Here is a 16,095-nt window from a genome sequence, read left to right on the forward strand (position 1 = left end):
CTTCATCGACGAAAGAAGAAAGTACAAAAATGTTCTGGGAAATTCAGAAATACGGAAATACAAGTCACTGAGGAATGAAAGAAATAGGAATTGTAGGGAAGCGAAGACGAAATAGCAGCAAGAAAAAAGTGAAGAAATCGAAAAAGAAATGATTGTCGGAAGAACTGACTCAGCATATGGGAAAGTCAGAACAACCTTCTGCGATATTAAAAACAAAGGTGGTAACATTAAGAGTGCAACGGGAATTCCAGTATTAAATGCAAAGGTGTGGGCAGACAGATGGAAAGAGTGCATTGATGGCCTCTATGAGGGGGAAGATTTGTCTGATGTGGTAGAAGAAGAAACAGGAGTCGATTTACAAAAGATGGGGGATCCAATATTAAAATCAAAATTTAAGAGGGCTCTGGGGGACTTAAGATCGAGTAAGATAGAATGGATAGACAACATTCCGTCAGAATTCTAAAATCATTGGGGAAGTGACAACAAAACGACTATTCCCGTTGGTGTGTGGAATGTATGAGTATGGCGACATACCATGTGACTTTCGGAAAAATGTCATCCACTCAATTCCAATGACTGCCAGAGCCGACAAGTGCGAGAATTATCGCACAATCAGCTTAACAGCTCACGCAACCAAGTTTCTTACAAGAATAAAATATGGAAGAATGGAAACAAGAATTTAGGATGTGTTAAATGATGATCATTTTGGCTTTAGGAAAACTGAAGGTACCAGAGAGGCAATTCTGACATTGCGGTTGATAATGGAAGCAAGACTAAAAAAAATCAAGACACTTTTTCAGGATTTGTCGACCTGGAATAAGCTCTCGACGATGTAAAATGGGGAAAGATGATCGAAATTCTGAGAAAAATAAAGGGTAAGCTATAGGGAGAGATTTATAATATACGATATGTACAAGAGCCAAGAGGGAATAGTTAGAGTGGATGACCAAAAATGAAGTGCTCAGATTGAAAAGGGTGTAACACAGGAATATAGTCTTTCCCCCCCCTACTGTCCAATCTGTACATCGAAGAAGCAATGATGGAAAGAAAAGAGAGGTTCAGTAGTGGAACTAAAATTCAAGGTGAAAGGAAATCAATGATACGATTCGCCGATGACACTGCTATCCTGAGTGAAAGTGAAGACGAATTACATGATCTGCTGAGTGGAATGAACGGTCTAATGAGTACGGAATAAGTATTGAGAGTAAATCGAAGAAAGACGAAAGTAATGAGAAGTAGAAGAAATAAGAACACCGAGAAAGTTAACGTCAGGATTGATGGTCACCATGTACACTACTGGCCATTAAAATTGCAACACCACGAAGATGACGTGCTACAGACCGACAGGAAGAAGATGTTGTGATATGCAAATGATTAGCTTTTCAGAGCATTCACAGAAGTTTGATGCCGGTGGCGACATGAGGAAAGTTTCCAACCGATTTCTCACACACAACAGTAGTCGATCGCCGTTGCCTGGTGAAACGTTGTTGTGATGCCTCGTGTAAGGAAAAGAAATGCGTACCATCACGCTTCCGACTTTGATAAAGGTCGGATTGTAGCCTATCGTGATCGCGGTTTATCGCATCGCGACTTTGCTGCTCGCGTTGGTCGAGATCCAATGACTGTTAGCAGAATATGGAATCGGTGAGTTGAGGAGGGTAATACGGAACGCCGTGCTGGATCCCAACGGCCTCATATCACTAGCAGTCGAGATGACAGGCATCTTATCCGCATGGCTGTAACGGATCGTGCAGCCACATCTCGATCCCTGAGTCAACAGATAGGGACGTTTGCAAGACAACAACCATCTGCACGAACAGTTCGACGACGTTTGCGGCAGCATGGACTATCAGCTCGGAGACCATGGCTGCGGTTACCCTTGACGCTGCATCAGAGACAGGAGCGCCTGCGATGGTGTACTCAACGACGAACCTGGGTGCACGAATGGCAAAACGTCATTTTTTCGGATGAATCCAGGTTCTGTTTACAGCATCATGATGGTCGTATCCGTGTTTGGCGACATCGCGGTGAACGCACATTGGAAGCGTGTATTCGTCATCGCAATACTGGCGTATCACCCGGCGTGATGGTATGGGGTGCCATTGCTTACACGTCTCGGTCATCTCTTGTTCGCATTGACGGCACTTTGACCAGAGGACGTTACATTTCAGATGTATTACGACCCGTGGCTCTAGCCTTTATTCGATCCCTGTGAAACCCTCCATTTCAGCAGGATAATGCACGAGCGCATGTTGCAGGTCCTGTACAGGCATTTCTGGATACAGAAAATGTTCGACTGCTGCCCTAGCCAGCACATTCTCCAGATTTCTCACCAATTGAAAACGTCTGGTCAACGGTGGCCGAGCAACTGGCTCGTGACAATATGCCAGTCACTACTCTTGATGAACTGTGATTTAGTGTTGAAGCTGCCCGGGCAGCTGTACCTGTACACGCCATCCAAGCTCTGTTTGACTCAATGCCCAGGCGTATCAAGGCCCTTATTACGGCCAGCTATGGTTGTTCTGGGTATTGATTTCTGAGGATCTATGCACCCAAATTGCGTGAAAATGTAATCGCATATCAGTTCTAGTATAATATATTTGTCCAATGAATACCCGTTCATCATCTGCACTTCTCCTTGGTGTAGAAATTTTAATGGCCAGTAGTGTAGCTGAAGTTAAGGACTTATACTATCTAGACAGGAAAATAAGCAGTGACGGACGGAGCAAGGGGTGTTATAGATGAATGTCGAAAATTAGGTGGAGTGATAAGATGAGGAATGAGGAGATTCTGCACAGAATCAGAGAGGAAAGTAATATGTGGAAAACATTCCTTTCCTCTCCGGGCAAGGAGAAGTAACAAGATGATAGAACATCTAAGACATCTGTGAATGACTTCTATGGGACTAGAGGGAACTGTTGAAGGCAAAAATTGTAGAGGAATATAGCCGGCAAATAGCTGAGAACAGGTACTACTCTGGGATAAAGAGGTTGTCACAGGAGACGAATTCGTGGTGGGCCACATCAAACCAGTCAGAAGACAGATGGCTCAATAACAACAACAACAAAAAATCTTCGAGAGTATGCCAGTTCAGTGTTTTTGCATTTCCGTGACATTATTCTGTGAATAAACCAAGCACTTGACTACTCGTGCAGCCTTTGTTTTCTTGTTTACGTTCAGTATCCTTTGGTAGTTCCGTTCCATACACTTGAGGAATGTTTTAAGATGGAGACTATGAGCGTTTTGTAAGCAGTCCCTTTTGCAGACTCACAAGGTGACCGCGCACGGCAGCTGGGTTTACAAATTGTTTATATTTGTGTCACGTGAAGTTCATAACTCAAATATTAATCCCCCTAGATAGTTTGATGCAACTCACCAAAGTTATCGAGAAAATAGACGTGGAAATTTTTCGACCGTCTTTCGTATGCTAAAGGAAAGGTCGCGTTTTGTCCACAGGTTGTGCGGCTGTGTGCTCGCCTGCCACGTAGGGATTTCCCAGAGGTTCCTGTCCTACTAACAATTCCGAGAAGTGTAAAATACATAAAGATGGCGAAAAATCAGTAACGCTCGTAACTGGTAATCGTTGGTTCGCGTCTCGTTTCTGTTCGCGTTTAGTTCGAACATGTACGCCATTTAATTATAAAATTCATCAAATAGATGCTATCTAACAGATATATAATTGCTATGTTTATAAAAACTGCATGTCTCCTTATTTTTAATCACATATCGCAAGCAATTTTCATTGCAAACATACATTCTTAATTAGCACCATTTTAGAAAAGTTTTGCTAAATTAAAAAAAAGCAAACCTTAGAAGTTAAATTCTTTTTCATCCTCAAGTATTTTACGCTTTATGGAAAATTTCATAAAACATGCACCTTTATATAAAATTTTGGCAGATATGGGAATCGAATCTGTGCCACACACGTGGTAGGCAATCATTTTCCACACAGCCACACGACCTGCTTTTGCTGACTGATTTTTGAGTTCTGAACTTTACGTAACATAATTATATTTTTTTTAAAATCTAATTGTAATGTGGTCCCTTTGTCAGCGCATTTCGCCAGTATTCTACCAATGAGCCCAAGTCTGCAACCTGTCTTGCCTATGACTGAGCCTATATGATCATTTCACATAATATCCTCACAAACTGTTACACCTGGCTACTTGTACGGGGAGTCGATTGACGCCAGCTGTCACTCACTGATGTTGTAGAAGTTGAATGCTAGATTTCTGCGTTTTGCACAGTGCATAGCTATAAATTTTCGAATACTTAAAATAAAAAAAAACGCAAATCTTAGCACAACCTTGAAACTTTATCAATATTTGACTGGATGTTTGTGCAGTTTTTGTTAGATAGTGCTTCCTTATAGGTAACGGCATCATCTGCCAAAAATCTGAGGTTACTTTTAACATTATCTTCCAGTGTTTAATACACTACATGAATAAGTGATGTCCCAACAACACAATTGCCTAACACACACCTGAAGTTTTTTTCTACATCTGCTGATGACTGTCCATACTGTGCCCTCCCTACCAAGCAATTCTCAACCCAATCAGAAATTTCGTTTTATAGCCCATATTGTCATACTTTCGTTAATTAGCGCTGGTGTGTATTACTGAATCAAATGCTTTTTCGAAATCAAGAAGTACTGCATCCACCTGTTTGCCTTGATCCACCGCTTTCAAGATGTCATATGAGAAAAGAACGAGTTGAGTTTCCCATGATAAGAGTTTCCGAAGTCCTTCCTGCTGGGCCTTCTACAACTGAGAAATGACGGATGAGAACTGTTCGAAAAAAGTTTAGAAACGTTAATTTTAAAATACGGGGTGATCAAAATAAAATCTGCATGGGTAATATTTCATGCATCTTAAGACAGACAATCCAACTTATATCATCAGCCTCAGATGTGGCTTCCTGTTAAGCAATTGTGATTCATGGATTTTGAGGAAGTTTTACACTCAGTTTCTAAAAAGTCTGAACTATCACCAGTGCCGTAACCACTGTGTGGCAACTGGGGTGTGTGACGGGCGAAACAAAGGGGAAGGGGGAAGAGAAATAAGAATGAAGTGAAAGAACTGGAAGTATAAGTGAAGGAGGAAGGAAGATGATTGGAGACTGTGGTTTCAAGGATTTTGCTGAAAACTGACATGAGACCAGTAGGCCGATAGGATGTCTGTGAGGGCGATTTATCAGGCTTCAAGAAGAGTAGGGCTTTAGACGTTTTCCACTGGTCTGGGTAATAACATGTGTAGAGGATGGGATTGTAAAGAATGGAAAGGGTTTCGTAACAGGCTCTTGGAGAGTCCTTGAGGTGACGATCGGTAACTGTACTGTGGCTAGACGCAGTGTTTCGTTTTATAGCGAGTGTTTGTGTAATGTCTTCAGATGTCATTGGTGTGTTTACTACTGTTCGTGCAGAGCTGCGTAAGTACTGGAAGTTTGATACAAGAAATGGAATAGCTGTGGTGTTTTGGAAAGGATGGGGCCCCTCCACGCCCACACCAACGTGATGACCAAACCAAAAGTTTTACTGTCACCTCCGTATAACATATTAGTTTTTGAATCAGGAGTCACAGGATGCGGGCTGTGATGTTATCCATGCGTCTGGGTAAGATTACTCATTAACATGGTCCATCAGGAGATGGAAAGTGGACGAAAGCGATCGAAGTGTAGCGGTTGTAAGAGCAGAGGAAAAAAAATGCCAAGGCAAGCGCCAAGGGAAAAAAACCTCTGCGACAGAAGAACGGGTAGTAAGGGCAGTAGCGGCATGCTATCTGCGACAGTGCATGCAAGGTGTGGTTATGTTAGTGCGAGGTATCGTGCATCGTTACCTTTGTCGTTGCTGGAGCTCGTTGCGGGGCTTGCTGCAGTTGCTGCGTCCCTGCAACAGTTCAAGGTCGTTGTACATTAGTGGGCGATCGGTCATACATCGGCTCACAGTGTAGGGGAGGTGTGTGGTAGGTTTGCGTGCTGTGTGCAGTACGGTTTCCCTGCGGTTGCCTGTTTTCCGGCTGGTCGAACATCTGGGGTTACCAGTAGTAGCTGTATTGCAGGGGCTCGCCAGTACTGTCGTGTTAGCGTGCTATGGACCATAGATGTTTAGTTCCTAGCGAGTAGTGTGGTGGTACGTGGTGGTGTGTGGTGGTACGTTCATAGATATATGGGGATCCACCGAGTAATAAAAGGTAGGATCATGTGGGATGGTGAATGTGCCTTTCACCCAGGTTGTGAACTGGTTGGTATTGGTGAGGTTATAAGGAAGTGGTCTGTTGTTTTGTAGGATGGGATAGGTGGGAGTGGGATTGTTTACAGAGAGCCTATGGAATGCTTTACAATACATTTCTGAGTTTATAGATGTTTAGTTTTGTGTAGTGCATGTCATGTGCCAATCTCGACATCGTTTCACTTGTAAGAAGCTCCAATCATGCTGTTGGAGCAGTCGGTGACTTATGAGCGTGTCCCAGTAATGAACACGAAGAAAATCTCTGTAGACATAACGGGATACTTAGAACGGGGCACGAGTAGGATGGTCACAGTATATTGTTTGGAATGAGATACGATTGGATATTCCACCTGAGATGGTGTGATGTAGGAAATCAGCCTCACGTTTGGTATCTCCAAGATTTTGAAGGTTGGACTCATGGCTTTCGATTGGGGCATAGACTCGGGCACGGTAGGCATCCCAGTCTGAACAGGGATAATCCTGGGTTTGTCGTGGTGGGCACTCATAAGCGGAGTAGGTTAGGTTTGGTACATGGCATGTGGTCTGGAGAAGGACAAGCAAGAGATCACTTTCAGTTAGTTGGATCTAGGAGTTCTATTGTCGTGCACCTGAAGAGATTAGGGGGACAACACTGACATGAGGGGGTAGCTTTTGTGTCAAGGCGGTAGTGGATATCATTGCCATGGATGATGTTGATAAACTGACACGGCCCTATTTTTCGCACTATGTGCGGTAGTGAAGTTTGAGGTCGGCAGTGATAATGTACAGGGTATAGGAAAAATAATGTGAACAGTGGTAGTAATGGCATGATCAACAACGCAGGTAAGGTACGTGTCGCGCTGGACTGTGCGTTTTCAGTACGGACTAGGCATCTGTGCAGGTTGTTTACGAGTAGAGCACACTTCGAATTTGCTTGCAGAGGCCGAGGACGACGTGCAATGAGAGGTCTAACAGACTTCCAAAGAGGGCAGACTGTGACGACCCGACTAGTTGGAGCATCAGTAACAGGACAGCCAAGTTATTAAATGTTTCAAGAGAAACTGTTTCAATAGTCATGACAGCCTACACAAAAAATGGAAAGACGTCATAGTGTGAACGTAATGGTTGGCGCAAATCAAATCTAAGTGACAGAGGTCGTCGTACACAAATACGAATCGTGTCAGTACAACACAAAAGTACTGTGCCTGAAGTGGCTGCACAGCTCGGTAGCCATCTTCGAGACCCCGTACCTATCGACGCTGTCCGCCGAGAACTACATAAAGCGGATATTTATGGACGAGCTGCTATACCGAAACCATTAGTGAAGACAACCAACCAAAGAAACTTAAAATATGGTATCAGGAGCATAAATCCTGGACGGTTGATAAGTGGAAACACGTCATATGGTCCGAAGAGTCAAAGTTTTCGTTATTTCCAACATCGGGCCGGGTTTACGTCTGGAGAACACCAAAAGAAGCCTACATTCCTAATTGCTTGATTACAACGGTTAAGCATGGAGGTGGAAGTGTGATGGTGTGGGCAGCGTTATAATGGCATTTTGCTGGTCCCATCATTACTCTCAAAGCCGTCTTCCAGCCAACGATTATAGGAACATTTTAGATGATCAGGTGCAGCCCATGATTCAAATGTTGTTCCCCAACAGTGATGCCATATTTCAGGACGGTAATGCATCAATTCACACATCCAGGACAGTAAATCGTGGTATGAGGAGCATGCAACTAACTGCAGCATCTTCCCTGGTCAGCACAGTCCCCGGGCTTGAACATTATCGAACCCTTGTGGGCGGTGTTGGAGTGCAGTCTCTGGGATAGATTTCCGCCTGCCTCGTCACTACAGGAGTTAGAAGAGGTACTGATCGAAGAGTGGCATAACATTCCACTGGAGACTATACAATCTAAGCAGTAAGGGGGTCTAACCTCTTATTAATAAACGATTCCCAAGGATGGACAGGTGTTCATATTATTTTGCATATCAAATGGCTCTGAGCACTATGGGACTTAACATCTATGGTCATCAGTCCCCCAGAACTTAGAACTACTTAAACCTAACTAACCTAAGGACATCACACACATCCATGCCCGAGGCAGGATTCGAACCTGCGACCGTAGCGGTCACGCGGTTCCAGACTGAAGCGCCTAGAACCGCACGGCCACAGCGGCCGGCTTTTGCATATCCCATGTATGTGGTAAAGGTCTTGTGAGTTAGGCAATCGTAAGGGTTGGGATGGTTAGGGTGGATGTAGATAATGGGAAGGATTAACGTATTGGTATAAAGATGATGAGAACGAGGTGCTCAGTTGAATCAGTTAGGAGCGGTAGGGATGTGGAAGGGATATTTTGGAGATGGGCGATGGCTGCTCTGCCACAGGCAATAGGATTGGGATTATCATTGGGATGTAGGATGTAAGGAGACATGCATATGGAATGATCGTGTTGGAGAAAGGTTTCGTTGAGGAGGACGGCATGGATTTCTTGTTGTCGATGGGTGTGGGTAAGAAGTTGTTCATTGAAATGGAGGGAACGAATATTTTGGTACAGGATGTTGTATGTATACAGCGCCAATTTCGGTAAAACAAGGAGGTATTTGCGAGGTAGGGTGTGGGATATCTTAAAAGGGTATGTTTTGTAGGACTAATTTTATGAAATGGATAATATCTTCAGTGGTGGGTGGAGGATGGAAAGAGTTGTTTGTGTGGAGTGATGGGTCAATTGTAAGGATTAGGGACGGTAAGTTCAGATTTCTCGGAAGAAGGTTTACATTTGCACTTGTGGGAGTGGGTAGAGCGAGATTGGTTGCAGGTGTTATGGGTAGGTGGGGATTTAAGATTTGGACATTGCTCGTGGAGATGGTGTTGCTTCCAGTGGGGAGATGAGGGTGAATATTTGCAATTTTCGGTCAGACGGTCACCATATGGGCGGCATCGCTGACTGCGATATGTTTGCATTGTTGTTCGAGTTGCTATTTACAGGATTCTTCCTGCAGTTTATTAATTCCTCATTTTGTACAAGATTTTCGATGGTGTCTAGTGATTCTGTGAGTACTAATGATAATGGAATATCTCCTGGGGATTAGTTGCTGGATTTGCATTACTGGTATGTATGTATCTCTGAATGTGAGTGAGAACTGTATTTAGATTTATTAAATGGCTCTGAGCACTATGGGGCTCAACATCTTAGGTCATAAGTCCCCTAGAACTTAGAACTACTTAAACGTAACTAACCTAAGGACATCACAAACACCCATGCCCGAGGCAGGATTCGAACCTGCGACCGTAGCAGTCCCGCGGTTCCGGACTGCAGCGCCAGAACCGCACGGCCACCGCGGCCGGCTTAGATTTATTAATTTGGAGTCACATCTGCTGAGAAGAGAGAAACAGGAATGTACTTGGTTTTGTGATTCTGGTGTAATTTGAACCTGCATGTCGTCAGTATCTGGAAGAGTTAGCTGGGTCCTTTCAGTTTCACCCTGACGCCGACTTTTAGTTGGCGTTTTGTTAGATTTGTGACAGGTCTTGTTTGAGTGTGGAAGAGATGTGGGATGACTGGAGATAGGGAATGTTTACCTGCTGGTACAGGTATAAGCGCCGTTGCTGGTGTTGTTGCTGGCTGCGCTGTGGCTGCTTCTGGTGGTGGTGTGTCTGCTGCTGCTGGCCATGATGCGACTGGAGTTGCGAATTCTGGCAGTGAAGGTGCTGGTGCCTCGGTGGGCAGCAGCACCGTTGATAGTTTTGCGGTGTTGTGGAGAGGTCCTGCAAATATCTGACAGGTAAGTGGCTGGCCATGTTGTTGTTCAGTAGCAGGCAGTTTCGCGTTGATTGGTGCGGCTGTAGCTGTTGTGGCAGTCATTTTGGGCAAAGTCTCTGTGCAGCGATGTAGGTAGTGTCCGTCCGCTGCAGGAGAATCTGAACTCTCGGCGGCAATGTGGCGAAGACAGCTGGCGATGAATATTGCGACGGCTATGGTAATCCGATGAAACGAGAGAGCGGTTTCAACTAACAGATTCCGAATCTGGAAGAGTAGCTTCTAGCACTTCAGTCTCTGTGAGTTAAGGGACTACAACCCTTTTTATGTATACTGTGTGATTTTCGGTAAACATTACAAGGGTTGAAAGTTCCTGGCAGTTTCATATCAGCGCACACTCCGCTGCAGAGCGAAAATTTAATTCTGATTACAAGGGTTGTTTCCTTACTCTTTAGGAGGCTAGATGTCCCATTTTAATGTTATGCTCTGTACAAATATGCATGGGACGCGACTTTTGTAACGAAACCACAACAATGCATTCACATCTGTTACTGTAGGGTACTAACATTTTTAGCCGGCACGGTAGTTCAGCGTGTTCGGTCAGAGAACTGGCTGGTCTCTGTAATAAAAAAACTGAGTGAAAGTATCATCAATGGATGCCATGTGACATCCGCAAGGACCACATATAAACAACAAAATGTTTTAAAAAAAAGTGGTCTGCGCGACATAATGTCAATCTTAAGGGCCCGGGTTCGATTCCCGGCTGGGTCGTAGATTTTCTCCGCTCAGGGACTGCGTGTTGTGTTGTCCTGATCATCATCTCTTCATCCCCATCGACGCACAGGTCGCCGAAGTCGCTCGAATCGAAAGACTTGCACCCGGCGAACGGTCTACCCGACCGGAGGCCCTAGTCACACGACATTTACATTTATTTATCTCCTTATTCATGGATTTTTTGTTTGTTTGGATATCAGGAAGGTTTCGTGTGGACACCCTCTACAATGTGTTGCATACCGCGTTCACTTCATAAGTGACACTGTGCCAACATCCTGCACGGCAGTCCGCTGAATTTTAAGTGATTGTGTCAGTCTCTTATTGCCACTATTAATTTTGGAGTAAGAAAAAGGTCAACTATATGTGGATAAACCGCCTCTGGGTTGTCAGTGCTGGTTGGAATACGTTCGATTCCTATCGACTGAGCCAGCTCGCATCACCCACGGCTTCGACTGCCTTCGAGGAGTGTGCGAGTATTACAGTAAACCGGCGACGTTAGCTGGCCAGGCCAGGACGCGGCGCAGTCAGCAGAAGTCAGCGAGCGCCGCAGCTGCGAAGCCGCGACCCGCAAGATGGCAGCCGGCCATTGTTCGGCGCCGCCGCGGACAAAACGCAAGCCTCTCCGCCGTGTGCTCTCGCCGGCGGATCATCGAGTCCGCCGGCGCAGCGTGAGTCCGACCTATCTCTTTTTACAATGATTAATTTCGAACGGCCGAGGGCACACGGTCCCCATTGTGCGCGCGGAGGGGGACCAGAAACAAAACGGGCGGAGCAGATTATTACACTGAGCACCGCGTCAATGGCAGTTACCGACGAGTGACAGATCGCGGGCCCTCCGCTTTGAGGGGCGCGCTTTACAGTCTTATTCTTCCCATTGTGGGCCCCGTCAATGCGGGGCTCGGGGGGCCAAATTAACACACTAGGCCACGCACGCGCGTCGCGAGGGGCGGCGCGAGCAGTGGGGGGCGGAAGGAGGCCCGGGGAAGGATCCCCAGACGCCGCCGAACCACTTCCCATCGTTCGCGATTGTTTGATTTCTATTATAATTGCGTTTTAATAGACAATGCGGATGTATAATACAGGGGCGCGGAGCCTCAATAGGCTACCTGCTGCGATGTGAAAGGTGCGTGTTACGGATATCGGCCTGAGGGAGCGAGGCGAGGCGACCCACCCCACCCCGGGCCGGCGAAACATCGGCCGCGGCGTGGGGCCCTGAGTGACGGCATTGTCTGCCCGCGCCGGCTCTCGAACCGGCCGCACCGCGCGCATGCGCACGAGTGTTGGCGGCCGCGCGGACAATGCTGAACAATGCCACAATGCCTACTGCGTCACCTGAAGATGGACACCATTGTTGCGTCGAGGAGGCGGCCGCACAATGGCCGAAGAACGGACGGCGCGTGCTCGCCGCCGCCTCGAGGAGGCCGCTCCGGACACCTCGCGCCAGGACAGGAGGTGGGTCAAGCGGTTATCGCGGTGAGTCTCTTAACCCATTAGCGCCGTGCGTTGCCACATGGCAACGTTTGTAACACATTTTTAAAACTGTTGATTCCACTACATCAATGGAGCGAGAGTGTTGGCAGCACTGGATTCCGTTCCGCAAGACTGTAAAGATCACTACAATGCGACAGTTTTAACAATACATTTAAATTCTGCGGCTTAAGCAGTGTTGGAAGTCGTTGTTTGCTGAATAACGAAGAAAAATGGAGTATAAGTGCGAGTAAGTATGTTTTACACAGTAACTTACGATATACAATTTGTTTTTTTTTTAGTATGGTTGTGCTTTAAATACTCAAATATATATTCTTTGGAGGTTACTGCTTGCAGTGAAATAAATTACGTTCATTTAGGCCATTTGGACGTCGGTGCTGCCATATGGCAACGCCAGGCGCTTGTTCTCAGTAAAAGGACGAATTTCCTCTTTTTTGTTTCAGAAGAGGTTTCTCGCTTGCTGAACGCTGGAGATTCTTTATAATGACGATATTGAAGGTGATGTGTTTGTTGAGCCCCCAGATCCGAACAGAGAAGAATGATAGATTATTGTATGTGCGGTGGCTGGACAACTCAGTTGCCACAATGATCACTTCTTCATGTGGTGCACAAGAAGGTGGCCAAGTCAAGAGATTCTCGCAACTAAAAAAGCGAAATATAATGATTCCCAGACCAAAACTGGTAGCCAAATATAGTACATATATGGGAGGTACTGATCAGATGGATCAGAATCTAGCATGCTATCGCATTGCAGTAAGAAGCAAGAAATGGTACTGGTGTCTCTTTACACGGGTGTTAGATGTCTCCATACAAAACAGTTGGATTTTGTATAATAAAGCAACAAACCAAACTATTTCTCAGCTTGATTTCAAGAGAGAAGTAGCAACAGTGTGCTTGCAAAGACACCGAGCTTTACCAAAAGGAGCCGGGAGACCATCTGCATCAAGGGCATGTTCCGATAGCCGTATATCAGATTCAATTACGTTTGATAAGACTGACCACCTCGTCCAGCACACAGAAGGAAAGAAGAAGAAAAGGTGTGCACACAATGACTGTAAATCTATTGTGAGAACAATGTGTTCAAAGTGTAATGTGCGATTGTGTATTGACTGTTTTATTCCATTTCGTGTAAAACAATGCTAAGTTCAAGGTTTGATTTTGATTATTAATTGTACTGTGTTATAAAGTATCAATTGTATGATGAAGACTGAATAATAAATTTGCACAAAACTTGAATGTGTAATAAGAAATTTCAATAACCTACATATTTTAGTTGAATCCATATAAACTTAGGTAGTGAAAGCACCTAGAGTAGCCATATGGAAAAATCAAATATCTCGCTAATGCCGGTAATGACTTTCGTCAAAACAACTCTGTTGTATAATTTATGCCTTTTACAGACATAATAACGCAATTTAAAAAAAAAATCACGAAAAAATTAATTCCGGCGCTAATGGGTTAATAAGCTTCCAGGCAGCAAAATGGAAAAGTAGCAAGAAGAATAACTCCTTATTAAACAACTCCACTGGGAATCAAACATTTCTTTGAAAATAAACTCTAAGACAAAAAAAAAATACTTACTGAGCCGTAGTTGTGTCCGGCTCTTCAAAAAGCGCGCCAGGCGGAGTGCTTTCGCTTCGCGTCTGGTGTTTGCGGTGGCGCTTTCGGTTTGGCGCCTTCGACCATAAATATAATAGACTGGCCCGGACGTCATTTTCGTGGCTCCAACATCTCTGGGCTGAAGTCTCGTGAACGTTGCCAAAACATGGTTGTTTCGTGTTGCGCGTATGGCTGTACTCAGCGTTTTCTCGGGGGAAATGGCATTACATTTCACGTGTAAGTGCTTCTATGATAGTGCAGATGCGTTCATTGAAATCTGATGAAGTGACTTTTATATGGTTTTTTTACTCTTGAAATAGAGTATCACGTAAATTAAAGTGTTGAAAGTGATGCCTGTAAAGTCAGACTCATGTTACATTTTGGAAAGTATCTGTCATAATTCGGTTACAGAAGTAAGTATAACTGTATCTCGTTCCTACTCATAGGTTCACTAAGGATGAAAAATACCAAAGGCAGCTTTGGATACAGGCCCTGAAACGGAAAAACTTCAAAGTCTCACCTTTCATCTAAAATATCTTTTTTTTTAACTGATTGTTTAAACTTTTGTAAAAATAGGGGGAACTGAACCTTTGAAGTGCACCTAAAAGATTAGATTAGATTAGATTAATACTAGTTCCATGGATCATGAATACGATATTTCGTAATGATGTGGAACGAGTCAAATTTTCCAATACATGACATAATTAAGTTAATTTAACAACATAATCAAGTTAATATAACAACTTTTTTATTTTATTTTATTTTATTTTATTTATTTTTTTATAATTTTTTGTTTGGTTTTTCTTTTTTCTTAATTTATATCTAAAAATTGCTCTATGGAGTAGAAGGAGTTGTCATTCAGAAATTCTTTTAATTTCTTCTTAAATACTTGTTGGTTATCTGTCAGACTTTTGATACTATTTGGTAAGTGACCAAAGACTTTAGTGGCAGTATAATTCACCCCTTTCTGTGCCAAAGTTAGATTTAATCTTGAATAGTGAAGATCATCCTTTCTCCTAGTATTGTAGTTATGCACACTGCTATTACTTTTGAATTGGTTTGGTTGTTAATAACAAATTTCATAAGAGGGTATATATACTGAGAATCTACTGTGAATATGCCTAGATCCTTAAATAAATGTCTGCAGGATGATCTTGGGTGGACTCCAGCTATTATTCTGATTACACACATTTGTGCAATAAATACTTTATTCCTCAGTGATGAATTACCCCAAAATATGATGCCATATTCAAGCAATGAGTGAAAATAGGCGTAGTAAGCTAATTTACTAAGATGTTTATCACCAAAATTTGCAATGACCCTTATTGCGTAAGTAGCTGAACTCAAACGTTTCAGCAGATCATCAATGTGTTTCTTTCAATGTAATCTCTCATCAGTGGACACACCTAAAAATTTTGAATATTCTACCTTAGCTATATGCTTCTGATTAAGGTCTATATGTATTAATGGCGTCATACCATTTACTGTACGGAACTGTATGTACTGTGTCTTATCAAAATTCAGTGAGAGTCCATTTACAAGGAACCACTTAGCAATTTTCTGAAAGACATTATTGACAATTTCATCAGTTAATTCTTGTTTGTCAGGTGTGATGACTATACTTGTATCATCAGCAAAGAGAAGTAACTTTGCCTCTTCATGAATATAGAATGGCAAATCATTAATATATATTAAGAACAACAAAGGAACCAAGGCCGACCCTTGTGGAACCCCATTCATGATAGTTCCCCAGTTTGAGGAATGTGCTGATCTTTGCATATTATGAGAACTGCTTATTTCAACTTTCTGCACTCTTCCAGTTAGGTACGAATTAAACCATTTGTGCACTGTCCCACTCATGCCACAATACTTGAGCTTGTCTAGCAGAATTTCATGATTTACACAATCAAAAGCCTTTGAGAGATCACAGAAAATCCCAATCGGTGGTGTTCGGTTATTCAGATCATTCAAAATTTGATTGGTGAAAGCATATATGGCATTTTCTGCTGAAAAACCTTTCTGGAAACCAAACTGACATTTTGTTAACACCTCATTTTTACTGATATGTGAGGCTACTCTTGATACTCTTGATACTCTAAAATAGACCTGCTCCTAAAGTCGACAATTTTGGCACCTATAGTTGACATAATTCCCATATCCCATTTTCTTTTATAAGTGACTAGAGCTCAAAACGCGGCGAATCCAATGTTTATAGTTTTGACACGAGCCCACTCTTACTGTTTAAAAGAATTTTAACGACATTTTACT

The sequence above is a fragment of the Schistocerca cancellata genome, chromosome 6 (assembly GCF_023864275.1).
Source record: "Schistocerca cancellata isolate TAMUIC-IGC-003103 chromosome 6, iqSchCanc2.1, whole genome shotgun sequence".
NCBI lineage: Eukaryota > Metazoa > Arthropoda > Insecta > Orthoptera > Acrididae > Schistocerca > Schistocerca cancellata.